The sequence below is a fragment of the Schistocerca nitens genome, chromosome 1, assembly GCF_023898315.1.
Source record: "Schistocerca nitens isolate TAMUIC-IGC-003100 chromosome 1, iqSchNite1.1, whole genome shotgun sequence".
Lineage (NCBI taxonomy): Eukaryota > Metazoa > Arthropoda > Insecta > Orthoptera > Acrididae > Schistocerca > Schistocerca nitens.
The window spans coordinates 898,219,462-898,237,146 of record NC_064614.1 but is presented as its reverse complement, the minus strand read 5'-3'; positions in this window follow the sequence as shown (position 1 = coordinate 898,237,146).

The window sequence follows — 17,685 nt, the reverse complement described above, 5'->3', positions numbered from 1 at the left end:
TGCTGTGCTTAGTGCCCACAATTGACAACTTCGCCAGTGTCCTATTAACGGTTCGAATAGCTCAGAAGGTCTCTGAGGCATTTTAAGAGGGGCCGTTTTATAAGCGACTTCAAAAAGTAAATTACACGTTTTTGGTAGGCGGTCGCGTAAGTTACACATTATTACGGCAGGCCAAGTAACTTTTACTGAATACCAAGAATACTTGTCAGAGTGACAAAGATACGTTGCACTACTTTTCAACATAGTCCCCAAGTCTCTGTAGCAACGGCCGAAACGCTATGCCAGTCGTTCAATGTTTCACGACGATAGAAACCCGCTGCTGGGTCACGGAACAATTAGAGAGCAAAAGTGAGAACGTTCTCGTCGTTGGAAAAGGTGCAATAGCTGTTCCTTGACTGCCTAGACGTTGTCGTCTGTAGTCATTGTACGGCATTTCTTCCCAATTAGCGCCACCCATTTCTACGCGGCCTTGGTCAAATTGTTGGCACCATTTCACAGCTGGTAGAACCGACAATCCACTTGGTCCATACAGCGCCAGAATTTCACGGTGCCGTGCGGGATTAGCCGAGCGGTCTTAGGCGCTGCAGTCATGGACTGTGCGGCTAGTCCCAGCGGAGGTTCGAGTCCTCCCTCGGGCATGGGTGTATGTGTTTGTCCTTAGGATAATTAGGTTAAGTAGTCTGTAAGCTTATGGACTGATGACGTTAGCAGTTAAGTCCCATATGATTTCACACACATTCAAAAATGAATTTCACGGTGTATCTGTGTGCAGTTTAGGCGTTTTGCCTAGAAGAATCGTTCCGTCCCGTGTACTTCAACTTGGAGTAGGTTTCCAGTAGCCGCAACATTTCACTTGCGCTAACCGTGGTTCACCTGTTAACCGCACCGCGGCAGAACTGTGTCTGCGGAAACCCCACAACACGCACTCTCTTTCCATAAAGCTTGAACGATATACCATGAGTGTTTGAAAGTCAACTGAAACATTTATTACATTTTCCACGACGGTTTTCGGAGGGTTATGCCTCCTTCCCCCACGCGCTTTTATGTCAGTTAATAGCCACCTTACAATGTGGTGCTAGTTTGAAATTATTTGCGGAGTAGGGAAGACGGTACAGGCGTTGTGGCCGCGGCCCTCTGCTCTTGCCGGAGCCGCCTCTTCCATCTTGGCAGCCTCCGGGCACGGGGCGGTGACTCAGAGGCTGGGGTGGCACGCCGTATCGACCACGGAGCAGAGAGCCAGACCGCACACCACTGTAGGCCCGTCCCGTACGGCAGCCCTCGGCGCGACGAGCACGCAGGGCGTCCTCTCGCCGCTGGGACAAAGTGTGCTTCCGTATGTGAAAGCCCTCCTCTGCTCGCTCTCTTTGAACGGGCTCGGCAAACGAGCACGCGAGGGGACGTGAAGACGTAACTGCACGCTCCGATTCTCTTATTCGGATCTTAACGGTAGGGGCTGCTGTTCCGCGACTAATCATCTCGCGGGGGTGCAGTCTCCTTCAGAGATCCGCGGCACGGAAGTAAACATTGTGGTAGCTGTTTTGTCTAGAGGAAGACGCAGAGTGCTGTGCTCAAGCAACGTAGGAAGCGGTCGCTCGTTGCTCAGCTCCAGTCACGAATTTCTGTTCCCATAGTAAGATCTGTACGTTGTAAGCCACGAGAGTAACTTGAAAATTTCGGGGACTGACCGCTAGGTGTCAGCTCTAGCGCAACGACGTTCCCGTGTGGAACTGTAAAACTACCGTACACTGTCATAAGTAAGTGTAAATTACACCACTGGCCATTAAAATTGCTACACCAGGAAGATGACTTGCTACAGACGCGAAATTTAACCGACAGGAAGAAGATGCTGTGATATGCAAATGATTAGCTTTTCACAGCATTCACACAAGGTTGGCGCCGGTGGCGACACCTACATTGTACTAACACGAGGAAAGTTTCCAACCGATTTCTCATACACAAACAGCAGTTGACAGGTGTTGCCTGGTGAAACGTTGTTGTGATGCCTCGTGGAACGAGGAGAAATGCGTACCATCACGTTTCCGACTTTGATAAAGGTCGGATTCTAGCCTATCGCGATGGCGTTTTATAGTATCGCGACATTGGTGCTCGCGTTGGTCGAGATCCAATGACTGTTAGCAGAATATGGAATCGGTGGGTTCAGGAGGGTAATACGTAACGCCGTGCTGCATCCCAACGGCCTCGTATCACTAGCAGTCGAGATGACAGGCATCTTATCCGCATGGCTGTAAAGGATCGTGCAGTCACGTCTCGATCCCTGAGCCAACAGATGGGGACGTTTGCAGGACAACCATCTGCACGAACAGTTCGACGACGTTTGCAGCAGCATGGACTATCAGCTCGGAGACCATGGCTGCGGTTACCCTTGACGCTCCATCACAGACAGCAGCGCCTGCGATGGTGTAGTCAACGACGAACCTGGCTGCACGAATGGCAAAACATCATATTTTCGGATGAATCCAGGTTCTGTTTACAGCATCATGATGGTCGCATCCGTGTTTGGCGACATCGCGGTGAACGCACATTGGAAGCGTGTATTCGTCATCGCCATACTGGCGTATCACCCGGCGTGATGATATGGGGAGCCATTGGTTACACGTGTCGGTCACCTCTTGTTCGCATTGACGGCACTTTGAACAGTGGACGTTACATTTCAGATCTGTTACGACCCGTGGCTCTACCCTTCATTCGATCCCTGCGAAACCCTACATTTGAGCAGGGTAAAGCACGACCGCATGTTATAGGTCCTGTACGGGCCTTTCTGGATACAGAAAATGTTCGACTGTTGCTCTGGCCAGCACATTCTCCAGATCTCTCACCAATTGAAAACGTCTGGTCGATGGCGGCCGAGCAACTGGCTCGTCACAGTACGCCAGTCACCACTCTTGATGAACTGTGGTATCGTGTTGAAGTTGCATGGGCAGCTGTACCTGTATACGCCATCCGAGCTCTGTTGACTCAATGCCCAGGCGTATCAAGGTCGTTATTACGGCCAGAGGTGGTTGTTCTGGGTACTGATTTCTCAAGATCTATGCACCCAAATTGCGTGAAAATGTAATCACACGTCAGTTCTAGTATAATATATTTGTCCAATGAACATCCGTTTTTCATCTGCATTTCTTCTTTGTATAGCAATTTTAGTGGCCAGTGTTGTATATGTAAATTGAAGGTGGACGGAGGAGAAACGAAAGGAAGGAGAAGGAATTACTGACGTCAGCTGCATCGGGACATTACGCTGAATTATGCGGCGACGAGAGAAAATGTGTGCCGACCGGGATTCCAACCCAGGATCTCCTGGTTACTAGGCAGGTGCGTTAGTCATTTCGCCACCCGGGACACAGTGTTATCTCAACTGCACGGACTATCTCAGCTCGCCTCGCACTCCCATCAAGCGCCACTTATCCGCAGCCCCTATATCCTCCAAATTCGCTCTTCCGAGATTCTCACAGGAGGTCGGACGTATTTGTGCATCTGCACTGAAGAAGATGGATCCACTGCCCAAAAGAACAGACACGCCGCATTCAAGTAAGCGTAAATTACTGAAGTTTTTCTAGTATATTTGGTCAGTTGAGGTACTATCCGCGTTAGCTGTACATTATGTTTGTTGTACATCTATCGGGAGTTACCGCAAGTGTCGTTGCCACGGAAAAACTACATGAATTGAGATATGAGTTGTTCCCATACCGTCCTAATTCGCCTTATTTAGCACCTACGGACTTCCGTCTCTTCCTCAACCTCAAAATATTCCTCGGTGGATTGATATTGTCTTCAAACGAAGATCTGGCAGCCTAAGTTGACGGGAATTTTGCAGGCCTGGAGGAATCTAATTTTCTAGTGCGATCAAGGCACTGGAACATAGTTGGACCAAGTGCATTAGTGTTCAGGAATACTAGATTGAAAAATAAAAATGTTTCACGGGGATAAATTGTTTCTTTCTATTCCGTTATTCGAAATCTTCAAGCTACGCTCTACTGCACTTCTCATACTTTATTAACGATCATTTCGTCATCTGGAAAGTATGCTCTCCTTAATGCTCACAGATTTATAGAAACTTAAATGCATTACGAACCTACAGGATCACCTCATGAAGGACCCGCTAGAGAGCATGATCAAATGTACACTGATCTCGTCCAGTATAGCGACTGGATATTCCCCCCATTTAAGCGAATACCCCCACTGACTTCCCAGATAAACTTCACAAACACGACTCACATGCGAAAATATCATAAATCGAGATTGAACGATTCTCTAACAGGGGCTCTGTACGGTGTTTTTTTTTCCTTATATTAAGGTGACGTTTTTAGACAGGTGATTCTGTCGCAAGAAGTTAAGTGACAGATTCGCTGTGAGTAAAAACACAGACACGGACACGTCGATAGCAGGACAATGCCGTGGTGGAGAAGAGTAGGCGGGGTCTCCCATGAAAAGTACCTTGTATTCTTGAAAATCCATTTTACGAGGAGGTATTTGACTTTTAGATAGCAGACCTACGTTGAATGAAACTCCGAGGCGAGGTGAAATTATCTAGTCGATATTTTGGCACAAGATCACCTGTGAATAAGTTTCAACAAGCTGCTGACATATGACTATCTATAAGTTGTGTTAAACGGAAAACGATTGCAACTTTTCGACAAAAATTCGCAGAGGACGATAGCTCGTCATCGGAATAACAGATAAATTTGCACCATTCTTAAGATAGACGAGACAATACTCGGTTTTAAGTTCTCTTACCTGATGATTGGCTGTACCCGAAACTCGTTTCAGCAAATTTACTCTAGCGTCAAATTAGCGGTGGAAAGCGCGCTCAGCAAGCAGAAAATGACATTCGGCCTAAAGCCACTTGTGCATGGATGTTTTCATTTATTACAACAGCGGAGCCATCTATCTACCTATCTCGTTACTCGCCCATTGTGTCAGTTGACTGCTACACCGACAACAGTTTAAAACTTATACGGATATAGTTCTGGCAACACCAGCCATGACCTCCTTCTTCTGTGCGGATGCACACATATTGCGCGAACTCTTACGGGACTTCTTAAGAATGTCGTCCACGAGTAATGAGTGTGTTGGGGTGGGACACTACAAATGTAGTGTGTGGACATACAAGGTGAGAATGTGAGTCTCGCGGGAGGCGTGCGTGAGATAGTCCCTGCAGTCGCGCTCTCCTCTGTGCCCTCGGTGGCTCAGATGTATAAAGCATCTGCCATGTAAGCAGGAGATCTCGGGTTCGAGTCCCGGTCGAGGCACACATTTTCATCTGTCCCCCCTGAAGGTATTAATGTAATTCTAATTCAGTTTAAAACGTCGGTATAGCCGACATATACGTCTCGAGAGAAAGAGCAGCTATATTGATATTTAAAACAATTCTCATTTGTTGTTCAGTCTCTGTTTCACATTTTTAATCATATGACATGTTTCGAACACTCTGGAACATCTTCCGATTTAAAACAAAGTGAAACTAAATGTGTACCTTCTAATATCATACACTGAGTAGAAAAAATAATTATATATACCTGAATAATTTTATTATTTTATCCTGCTTAAATTTTACACGGCCATTGTTCTACACTACTATATTTTAACAAGAATTTTTACACGATTATACTTTCTACAATTTTAGCAAAACTCCTCTTGGTAAAGAAGTAACACCCCCATCACTCCCCCTCCTCTCCTCCCCCAATGACTCCCTCTCTATTTTTCACTTTCTCTCCCCTGTCTTTTTCCCCTTTCTCCCTGCCCTGTACACCACCTCCAACAGATACCCATTTAAAACATTCACTGCAGTTGCAAAGCACAAAACTCTGAAATGAGTTCCTGAACAGACAAGAGAGGTAGCCGACCGAACTACTTAGGGAAAGTCGACATGTATGTATAATTATTTTTTCTACTTACTGCAAAATATTTCATGGTGCATATTTAGCTTTACTTTGTTTCAAATTTGAATAGGATTCAGGGTGATCGAAACAAATGGTTCAAATGGCTCTCAGCACTATAGAACTTAACATCTGAGGTCATCAGTCCCCTAGACTTAGAACTACTTAAACCTAAGAAACCTAAGGACATCACACACATCCATGCCCGAGGCAGGATTCGAACTTGTGACCGTAGCAGTCGCGCGCTTCCGGGCTGAAGCGCCTAGAACCGATCGCACGCAGCGGCTGATCGAAACATGTCACATAATAATGTACAACTGAGACTGAAAGACAAATGAGAATTATTTTAAATTTAGAACGTCATTAGAAGTGCGTGTGCTCAGCACACCGGTCTCCAAGCCGACAGTTTGTTTTCCGAATTCATTTCCATCAAGTGGCACGTTTGAACTAGCGATAGTGTGTGGATCACAGGTTCTCCCACGAAGCAAAGTCCTGTGCGACAGAGGAACTCATACTCTGTAGGCCAGTGAACCAGTCAAGCCTGCAGTAAGACTTTGCCCCAGTCGTCTCCCAACGTCATACGAATTCCGCCAGACAGCGTCCACCGCTACACAGACAGCGCTTCTCAGAAGGTGGTGCGAGCCGATGACGGCGAATTCCTCGTACAAGGACGTGCGTTACTCCGGCACCACCCGACGGCCATTTCTGAATGAAGATGACGCAAATCCACAGGACGGCGCTATGCAACAGCCGGGAAACACCGGCGTGGGCTCTCCGAGACGATGGGCAGCGGCGATGTTGTTTATAGGGCGATTCGTAGTCCCCTCCCGGCGCAAGTCTCTTCTCTTGCAACATACCGGTGGCGTTAAAATATTCACCGCGAGCGTCGCAGCCCTAGCGCCACGAATTTACTAGACAATTAAAGCGACTAGCGAGTCTTTGGCCGGGCCAATAAAAAGATGAGACGCGTGTGAGTCAGCACCTGTGGGAGAAGAGACGGCACGATGTTGCGCCGCGTACGTGCGCGCGATATTGGCCACGTCTCGGGACGACAAAAATGTTAAGCTGCTCGCGGAATAATAGGCGGACCACAGAATGGGACGGCGCATCGCTGTCCATTTTCTGGCGGCGTGGAGGACGCGTTACAAATTTCCGCAGTCATCGCTCCAGTGCGGCGAGAATTGTCCCGGTCGGCAGTGTACGGCTCGGCCCGTAGCCGCAGATTGATTCCTTTGTTGCGCCGGCGCCAGCTGTAATACATCCCTTCTTTAGATAACGGCAGTCGCGGGCTGCGAGCAGCGTGGGAGGGAGGAGGGGTCCAGATCCCATTGTGAGGTACCGAGCCAAAGGCTTCTGGTGTAGATCATTAGGAATATCACGTTTCCCCGGCTGGCCAGGCGCACAAAGCTCTTCTGGGAAGAACGGAACAATAGGGAAGGGCGCAACGGCGCATGCCGGGAATCTTAAAAAAATAATCACGCCAAACTGGGGGTGGCACGGCTCAGCTTCCTGTCAGTCCCCCTCCCGACCCGTCTGGAGGACGTCTGACGGGATACACCTGTCACTTCAGCGTCCAAGCCACGAGACTGAGACACCACAAAGGAACGCGAAAGAGCGAGCCTATTTAGTAGTACACCATCATTCATTATCATCATCAGCTATTTTACAGACACTGCTCGATAAAGGCCTTTTCCATGTGTAACAATTTCCAGCTATACGCATGTACTCCTACAAGTTTCCTAGCGTCACCTATCCGCCTTCCGTTAGGTCGTGGCCTTGGTATTTTCTTGTCAGCTGGAATCCAGCAGAGAACTCCCTAGGTCCACCTACCACCCATTCGCATGGCTACATGTCTCATCCATCGCCATTTGTTTATCTACATCTACATCCATACTCCGCAAGCCACCTGACGGTGTGTGGCGGAGGGTACCTTGAGAACCTCTATCGGTTCTCCCTTCTGTTCCAGTCTCGTATTGTTCGTGGAAAGAAGGATTGTCGGTATGCCTCTGTGTGGGCTCTAATCTCTCTGATTTTATCCTCATGGTCTCTTCGCGAGATATACGTAGGAGGGAGCAATATACTGCTTGACTCCTCGGTGTGTCCGCAGCTCGTGGTCGTGCGGTAGCGTTCTCGCTTCCCGCGGCCGGGTTCGATTCCCGGCGGGGTCAGGGATTTTCTCTGCCTCGTGATGACTGGGTGTTGTGTGATGTCCTTAGGTTAGTTAGGTTTAAGTAGTCCTAAGTTCTAGGGGACTGATGACCATAGATGTTAAGTCCGATAGTGCTCAGAGCCATTTGAACCATTTTTGAACCTATTCATCTGCTAAATTTTCAGTAGGACGGTAGTTAGTTTTTCAAGCTAAGTCGTCTTACTTGTTAGAAACAAGATCACTATCGCCAAACCGTACATCTATACTACGTCTTTGAATTACTGCTGCAAAACTAAAATTAAAGTCGTCCATTTAGCTTGAAGTACTCTTAAGGGCATAGCAACACAAGGACACAGAAACACGTAACTTATGCAAATTGGCCGAAATCGAAAGTACTGAGATAAAGGTAAAAACAAGGGCAACTTCGATAGAAGCAAGGCTCATTTGATGCGACTCGCCGCGACTTCCTTTTCCGTGTCAACCTCTTCGCCTCAGCGAAGAAACTACACCAAATGTTCTCCAGTATTTGTTGGATGTATTCCAATCTCTATCTTCCGCTACAGTTTTTTCCCTCCACGGTCCCCTCTAGCATCATGGAAACTGTTATCTGATGTTTCAACAACGACTCATGACCTGCCTGTCATTGTAACTGCCGGCTCGTAATTTTCATTTGTATTGGAAAGGAGCCTGCAGAATAGCGCCTACCTTACCCTCCCAAAATCATAGAGGGCGCTTGGTGGGGACCAGTTTCCCACCAACGGCAGGCCTTTCCTTGTATGAAACTGTTCCAACAGGACAGCGGCTCCCAGACCAAGGCCGAAGCGGCGGTCTCAGTCCTACGCAGAACACTTGCCCTCCCACTGCTGGCTGGAGTACTGGTCTTAGCGAGGCGTGGCAGCTGACTCACGGAGCAGGGAATTTTGTGCGGTCGAGAGCCGGCTGCCACGGCGAGGTGACGCACGAGCAGCCTACCCACTGTCTGCATCCAGGGTGCAATACCAAATTTTTCACCTACCTGAAACCTGCCGACAGAACCAGTTGCTGAGAGCTTTACGAGGTCATGTACAAGTCAAAAATGTAACATACAAGGCGTCCAGGAGGTATGGTCAATACTCAGGGATGCGAGAGTAACGAGCATTCGAAGCAAAAAATGTCTAATGGGCATGGACTTTAAAAATCTTAACTTACGACATTTGAGCACTTACATATCTTCGACTCTGTGAAACAAATCTCTTCTGCTGCAAGCGATTTAGAGTTGTGAGCGAAGATGAACAAGTGCTCATAGCTCTTAAGGTAAGCGCTTTAGAACCCATGTTGACTGGACTTTTTCGCTTCGGATCATCGGTACTGTCACACCCCTGAATATTGACCATTTCTCCTGGGTCATCCTGCTTAACGCACTGGTAAAACGCTTTTTACTAATTTTCCCACAAACCTCATACAAAAAATCGTAAAATGGCAATCAGCTTTCTTTGTGTGGTTGCAAAGGTTACTTGCAACCTCAAAATTTATCCTTTTCTTTTTTGGCATTTTGGTTTCGTTCCATAGATACAGTAACCACTAATTATCACATCGTAAAGTTAATTGTTATTGATGACAAACTAATAACAGTTGTGAACATCAACTTATGAATGACGTGGCAGATTTTTTGCACGTTAACTGACCTAGGAAGTCAAACAAGCGGCGAACATGACACTTTCGTGATGCGGATTGTTCGTTGGGGCAAAATGTTTACAGTATGAAACAGACAGTGCGTTCCTTGAGGGAAACAGTGTCGAAAACGTTCGCCTGCGCACTGTTATTCTGAATATTAGTTAACAAGGTAGCGCGTTGGTTAACACATTGTCATTGCATTCGATGTACTGGGATTCAAACAACCGCTTGGCTGTCCAAATTCACGTTTGCTACAGTTATCCTAAATAATTCCAAGCTGATGCTTGAGTAGGTCACGTCCGAACCGTACATTTCCGTCCGACTGAGCCTGCGCTCTGTCTATAGTTACTACACTGTCAAAAGAATTTTGTATTTTAGCCCTTCTTCTCCTCCTGAGTACCCACACCGAAAGAAGGAGAAAAGTCACCCTCTTTGCTTAGCCAGCTACTCTGCAGTAGTTGTTTGATGTGAAAGAGATTTAATGCAATTCAGTACTGTAGAACCGGAGCGAGCGCTCTATTTAAAAAAAAATGAGAACTAGGATGTTGTTGCGAACGTTACACGTCAGAAAGTCATCTAGCGTCCATCGTAGTCACTTAAAATCAGCCTCGGTCATCGCAAGATGGGTATTTGACGTATTATTTTCGATGAGTCATAAGAGACAAAACTATTAAACTGTCATAAACGCAACAAACGCGATCGAGAAAGTTACAAAAGAAAAATATTTGGATTCTCAATACCTGATTTTAGGACTTCGTCTCACTTCATACCTACTCGAAATGTAGATGGAGGTGACAAAAGTCATTGGATAGCGATATAAACACATACATACGACGGTAGCATCGCATACACAAGTTGCAAAAGGGCAGCGCATCGGCGGAACAGTCATTTTTCGTCAGGTGATTCATGTGAAACGGTTTCCGACGTGATTATGGCTGCCCAACGGGAATTAACAGACTTAGAATGCCAAATGGGAACTGACACACTCTAAACGTGAAACAGTGGTTGGAGCTAGACGTATGAGGTATTCTATTCTGGAAATCGTTGAGGAACTGAATATTGCGTGATCCACAGAGTCGAGAATGTGTCGAGGATACGAAATTTCACGCATTACTCGTCACCACGGACAATGCAGTGGCCGATGACCTTCACTTGACGACCGAGAGCAGCGCCGTTTGCGTAGCGTTGTCAGTGCTAACAGACAAGCACAACTGCGTGAAATAACCGCATAAATGAATGTGGAGCGCACGACGAACTTGTGCGTTAGGACAGTACTGCGAAATTTGGCATTAATGGGCTCTGGCAGCAGATAACCGACTCGAATGCCTTTTCTAACAGCACAACATCGCCTGCAGCACTTCTCCTGGGCTTGTGACCATATTGGTTGGACCCTAGACGACTGGAAAACCGTACTATTTTCAGTAGTGAGCGAGGTGGTGCAGTGGTCAGTGCACTGGACTCGCATTCGGGAGGACGACGGTTCAAACCCGCGCCCGGCCACCCTGATTTGTTTTTCGTGATTTCGCTAAATCGCTTCAGCCAAATGCCGGGATGGTTCCTTTGGAAAGGGCACGGCCGGCTTTCGTCCCTAATCCGATGGGATCGATAACATTGCAGTTTGGTCCCCTCCCCCAAATCAATCAACCAACCAACCAAACAATCGATTTCAGTTGGTAAGAGCTGATGATACGGCTCGAGTGTGGTGCAGAACCCACAAAGACATGGACCCAAGTCGTCAACAAGGCACTTTGCAAGCTGGTGGTGGCTCCATAATGATATCGGTTGTGTTTACAAGGAACTGCCCGGGTCCTCTCGTACAACTGAACCTATTATTGACTAGAAGTGGTTATGTTCAGCCGCTTGGAGACCATTTGCAGCCATTCATGGACTTCATGTTCTGAAACAAAGACGGAATTTTTGTGGATGCGAACGCGCCATGTCATCGGGACACAAATAATCGCGATTGGTTTGAATAACATTCTGGATAATTCGAGTAAATGATTTCGCCTCGCCGAGCGCCCGACATAAATCCCGTCGAACGTTTATGGGACACAATCGAGGGGTTAGTTCGTGCTCGAAATACTGCACCGCCAACAATTTCGCAAATATGGACGCCTGTAGAAGAAGCAAGGTTCAAAAATGGCTCAGAGCACTATGGGACTTAACATCTGAGGTCATCAGTCCCCTAGTCAATCCTAAGGGCCCGGGTTCGATTCCCGGCTGGGCAGGAGATTTTCTCCTCTCAGGAACTGGGTGTTGTGTTGTCCAAATCATCATCATTTCATCCCCATCAACGCACAAGTCGCCGAAGTGGTATCAAATTGAAAGGCTTGCACGAGGCGAGCGGTCTGCCCGACGGGAAGCCCTCGTCACACGCCATTATTATGTCCCCTGGAACTTAGAACTACTTAAACCTAACTAACCTAAAGACATCACACACATCCATGCCCGAGGCAGGATTCGAACGTGCGACCGTAGCAGTCGCTCGTTTCCGGATTAAAGTGCCTAGAACCCCTCGGCTACCACTGCCGGCAGAAGCAGCAAGGCTCCATATTTCTGGAGAGGACTTCCAACGACTTGTTGAGTCCATGCCACGTCGAGTTGCTGCACTACTCCGGGCAAAAGCAGGGCCGACACGATGTTAGAAGGCGTCCCATGACTTTTGTCATCTGACTGTAAGGTAAAGACAGGCGTAAACCAATGTCAGTCAATCGAAATTTCAATGCAGGTTCATTCATAATGGTTGGACGTTTTCTCCTAACCAGTGTCATTGACTTGCACTCATCTAAACTGGATATGAGCTCCACGTCCTTGGCCGGCCGAAGTGGTCGAACGGTTCTAGGCGCTACAATTTGGAACCGCGCGACCGATACGGTCGCAGGTTCGAATCTTGCCTCGGGCATGGATGTGTGTGATGTCCTTAGGTTAGTTAGGTTTAAGTAGTTCTAAGTTCTAGGGGACTGATGACCTGAGAAGTCCCATAGTGCTCAGAGCCATTTTTTTTTCACGTCCTTGTCGCGGTACCGAAGACGATGGAGTGCTGCACACAGCGTCTTTCTCTAACACCGTAACGTTAACGAGACTGTGCACATGACAGCGACAGCACAATTAACAGTAGCCACGGAGCAGCAATGGACGAGCAGTCGTCAGCGGGAATTGTCCTGTCACCGAAGAGATCTCTGCGCGTGATATCAACCTGTGAAGGCGACTCATCAATCACATTTTACTTGACGCGTCACGCTTCGTGGGACTGCCGCAGGCCATCTGCTAGCTGTAGCGTTATATCAGGCGGCGGTGACAGATGCGCGGACGTAATGGGCGCCGCAGCGGCGAGCGTGACTGCGCTTATAGCTGTGGGCGCCACGTCACTGTATCCACCCCCTGGGGCGGGAGCCACGCCCACGGCGAGGGTGCGGCCGGCGGCAGCGCCGTTGTCCTCTGCTGGGATAAGGGCGCAGATGTTGGGGTAGGCCCGCGCGCCGCGGACATCTGGCGGCGAGACGCGGCCCGCGGCACGTACGACCCGAAATATCCCGCCGGAGGACGTGCCGCCCACCCCAAACATACTCCCCGCCGCTGCACGGCTTATTCGCTTTCACTGACACAGAGCACCGGAAACCCACGCACAGACTTTTTGTCCGTCGAGTTAAGAATCACGTGCGAGCACTGTCTAGGGCGTCTTACTTTTTACAATAACAAGGAAAAAATATAGCTGCAATTGCATCCAGTGAACTGTTAATTCGGCTGTAGATAAATCCCGATCTAAGACGGTGGCACACACTTCTTAAGCAAATTACTCATTACGTCTTGCGCAGAGAAAGGGCGTCCTTGTCCCGAAATAAGGGCTTACAATGTACTTCGCGCTACGTTGGTAGAAAGTGAACACTGTATTCTATCACTTTTTTAACTGGACACACTTGTCAGTAAGAGGCGATCCACGATCCTTACATCTGAGTTTATTTTTAGAGTGCTGATCGCTTCTTATTGCACAAAATTACCAATTTCAGACATTGTCACGGGCCTTCAGATCGTGTGCACAGTTACATATTTGTGACATGGTCAGTATGGGGGCTGCACTGTACGGTAGCAGAAGAAAACTTCACAACCCAAGATCGCTAAAAAAATCGTTTTATTGGATGATACGATTCCACAGAGCTATGTTGTAATATTTTAAAGTGTAATGTCCGATGATGACAGCATGGATCTTTCGAAGGCGGTCATCTAGTAAAATGCTTTTTTATCGTGCTTGGATTGTGACGTTTTCTTCAGTTGCCAATATTCACAGTTACACAGTACCCTATATCATAGACTAATAGTTTCACTGTTCCACAGACGCCGATTGCATTCTTGTGCTGCTACAGTGGCAGGTTCGAATCCTACCTCGAGCATGGAAGCGGGTGATGTCCTTAGATTAGTTAGGTTTCAGTAGTTCTAAGTCTACGGGACTGATGACTTCAGATGTTAAGTCCCATAATGCTTAGAGCCATTTGAACCACCCTCGTGGAGGATTAACGAACGCTGCTTTTGTACATTAGTCAACTTGAAGTATGGGGGTTTAATGCCACACACGCCTTGTCCCCCCCCCCCCTTCCTTCCCACCACTCTACCCCCCCCCCCCTGCTCCATTAGGTTATTAACTACTGATGACTGTAGCGAAATAATGGAAAGAGCGGGACATGTACGACGATATATATATATATATATATATATATATATATATATATATATATATATATATGCCAGTGAAACTGGCAGTGTTTCTTATGAATGTGAAGGGCGAATAAAAAAAATGGCTCTGAGCACTATGGGACTTAATTTCTGTGGTCATCAGTCCCCTAGAACTTAGAACTACTTAAACCTAACTAACCTAAAGACATCACACACATCCATGACCGAGGCAGGACTCGTACCTGCGACCGTAGTAGTCGCGCGGTTCCAGACTGTAACGCCTAGGACCGCTCGGCCACCCCGGCGGGCAGAGCGAACACAGGCGACAGTGTTTCAAACTGATAATTTTTAATTAATAAAGGGACTGAGAAAAGATGTGTTTTTCTATGTATGCTGTCGTTTGTTGGTGAACATACAGCCGAATTGTTGCTCTACTGTACACAGTGCTGTAAAATGGGTTCATATTCTTCTGCATTTAGCATTTTCTTAAGCGCTGTAACGGGACAACATTCTAAACCCGAAAAATGTCGCCATCTCGTAACATAACCAGATCCTTATTTCACTGTTGCCGCTATGCATGATGGCAGGTGTCGCTCTCCAGGCATTCGGCAAATTAAAATCCTTCCATCGGATTGCCGCAGGGTACAACGTGATTCATCAATACAAATCACTCGTTTCCAGTATTCTGCTGCCCAGTGGCTTCGCTCTTTACCCTATCTCAAGCCTCACATATCATTGGTTACTGAAACGTGTGATTTTTAACTGCCTATGGACAGTTATTGTTCTAGCTGAAATGCTGGAAGCACTTTTGAGCTCACAAGTGATTCACTCAACTGATCTCATGAGACGTTTTACAACCACCTTCCGCAGCGCTCTACGGTCCTTGTCCGTCAGTGTATGAGGTCTACTGGCTCCTAGTTTAGCTGTGGTTGTTCGTTCGTGTTTCCGCTTCACAATCTCATCATCGACTTGGTCACGTTTAGAAGGTTTGAAATGCAACCGATGGATTTGCTACTGTGGTGACATCCACTGGCTAGTCCACGATCGAAGTTACTGACAAGGGAACCTCCCCGTCGCACCACCCTCAGATTTAGTTATAAGTTGGCACAGTGGATAGGCCTTGAAAAACTGACACAGATCAATCGAGAAAACAGGAAGAAGTTGTGTGGAACTATGAAAAAATAAGCAAAATATACCAACTGAGTAGTCCATGCGTATGATAGGCAACATCAAAGCGGACGTGAGCCGAGCAGCGCCGTGGTCCCGTGGTTAGCGTGAGCCGCTGCGGAACGAGAGGTCCTTGGTTCACGCGTACCCTCGGGTGAAAAGTTTAACTTTCTATTTTCAGTTTATGTAACCAACGCTTATATTTTCATCAATTTTTGGGAGTGATTATCACATCCACAAGAAAACCTAAATCGGGCAAGGTAGAAGAATCTTTTTACCCATTCGCCAAGTGTACAAGTTAGGTGGGTAGACAACATATTCCTGTCATGTGACGCACATGCCGTCACCAATGTCGTATAGAATATATCAGACGTGTTTTCCTGTGGAGGAATTGGTTGACCTATGACCTAGCGATCAAATGTTTTCGGTTCCCATTGGAGAGGTACGTCCTTTCGTCTACTAATCGCAAGGTTTTGCGGTACGGTCGCAAAACACAAGACACTAAACTTATTACAGTGAACAGAGACGTCAATGAACGAAATGACAGATCATAACTTTGCGAAAATAAAGAAAGTAAACTTTTCACTCAAGGGAAGACTTGAACCAAGGACCTCTCATTCCGCAGCTGCTCACGCTAACCACGAGACCACGGCGCTCCTGAGCCCACATTTTCCTTTATGTTGCCTATGTTGCCCATGGACTACTCAGTTTGTATATTTTGCTTATTTTTTCATAGTTCCACACAACTTCTTCCTGTTTTCTCGATTGATCTGTGTTCAGTTTTTCAAGGCCTATCCACTGTGCCAACTTATAACTAAATCTGAGGAGGGTGCGATGGGGAGGTTCCCTTGTGAGCTCTCCTGGTCGAACCACTGCTGTCACTGCTTCTCTGCTAACAACACGGTACTGCCCGCTTCCCTTTATAACGCCGTCTGCGCCTCTCGTGACATCTAGTGGTAAGTTCGGAATTACATAGATGTGTCCGCACGCTTGTGATCAGCTAATGTACTTCGATTTTACAGTGTCTTGGAACTACGGAGTTCATAACGTAGTCTCGAATGCCTTTGAGTTCTCTGCAGAGTGATAATTGCAGCTATGAAATGTCCACTGCACAGAGAAATGTGTACTGGTCTGAGTTTCCTAAACAGACTGAAACGCAGGGCTCGTAACAGGCTGTGATACAGCGTTTAGAAAAGTAGGAGATACTAGCAAATTATCAGAAGTGGTCTTACTACTTCAACGTTGTTCCCCGTATTTAAAAGATACAGCTGCGAGATAGATCAGCGTTAGCTCTGTCCCTGTATACTTGGTATTGACATTTTTGTGGAGCTAACTGCGGCGTCTAGTTGAGAACATCATCGGGAGCCTGAGCTAGAAAATCCGCAGTCGCTAACGGAGAATTCGCACGCCAAGTTTGGCAACGCCGTTGCGCATTCCCCACGGCGAGAGCTTTGAGGGATGACGGGGCGAACAGGAGGTGCACGGCCACCCCCTCCCCTACCCCCTCCCCCTTCCTGCGCTGTCTGAACTGCAGCCTCCACAGGCCGAAATATGTGCTGTGTTTTGCCAGCGGCAAGCTGTTTCAAGAGGTAGTCAGTCTGCTAGAATGTTCTGACTAAAACACCCTAAGAAGTTTTGGTCTTTAGTGAAGCCAGTAAGCGGACAGAATTCACCTGTTCGATCTCTCAGTGACCATACCGGCACAGAATCGGAAGATGACGGAGTGAAGTCTGAAATACTGAATTCGATCTCGCTAAATTGCGAAATACGGTTCCTCCTTTCAGTCACTGCACAAACTAGCACGAAATGGCAGATACTGAAATAATCGATCACGAATACAAAAACAATTAAAACTGTTTAATAGTGAGACCGGTAATTGGACCGGTTGAGATACCTGTAAGATTCTGCAGAGACTACGTGAAAGAACGTACTTGCCTTCTAGTTGTAATTTTTCACAGATAATTATACACCTGTACCGCTGAGAATCTGTTGTAGAATTATTGATCATGTTTTCTGGTCACATATAATGAAATTTTTTGGAGAACGGCCTCCTGTACAAAAATTAACATGTTTTCTGCAAATAGAGATATTGTGGAACTTACTTTTCTATTTTCGTCCATGGTCTGACTCTCGCGCCGTAGACGCCGCTGTCCAGGT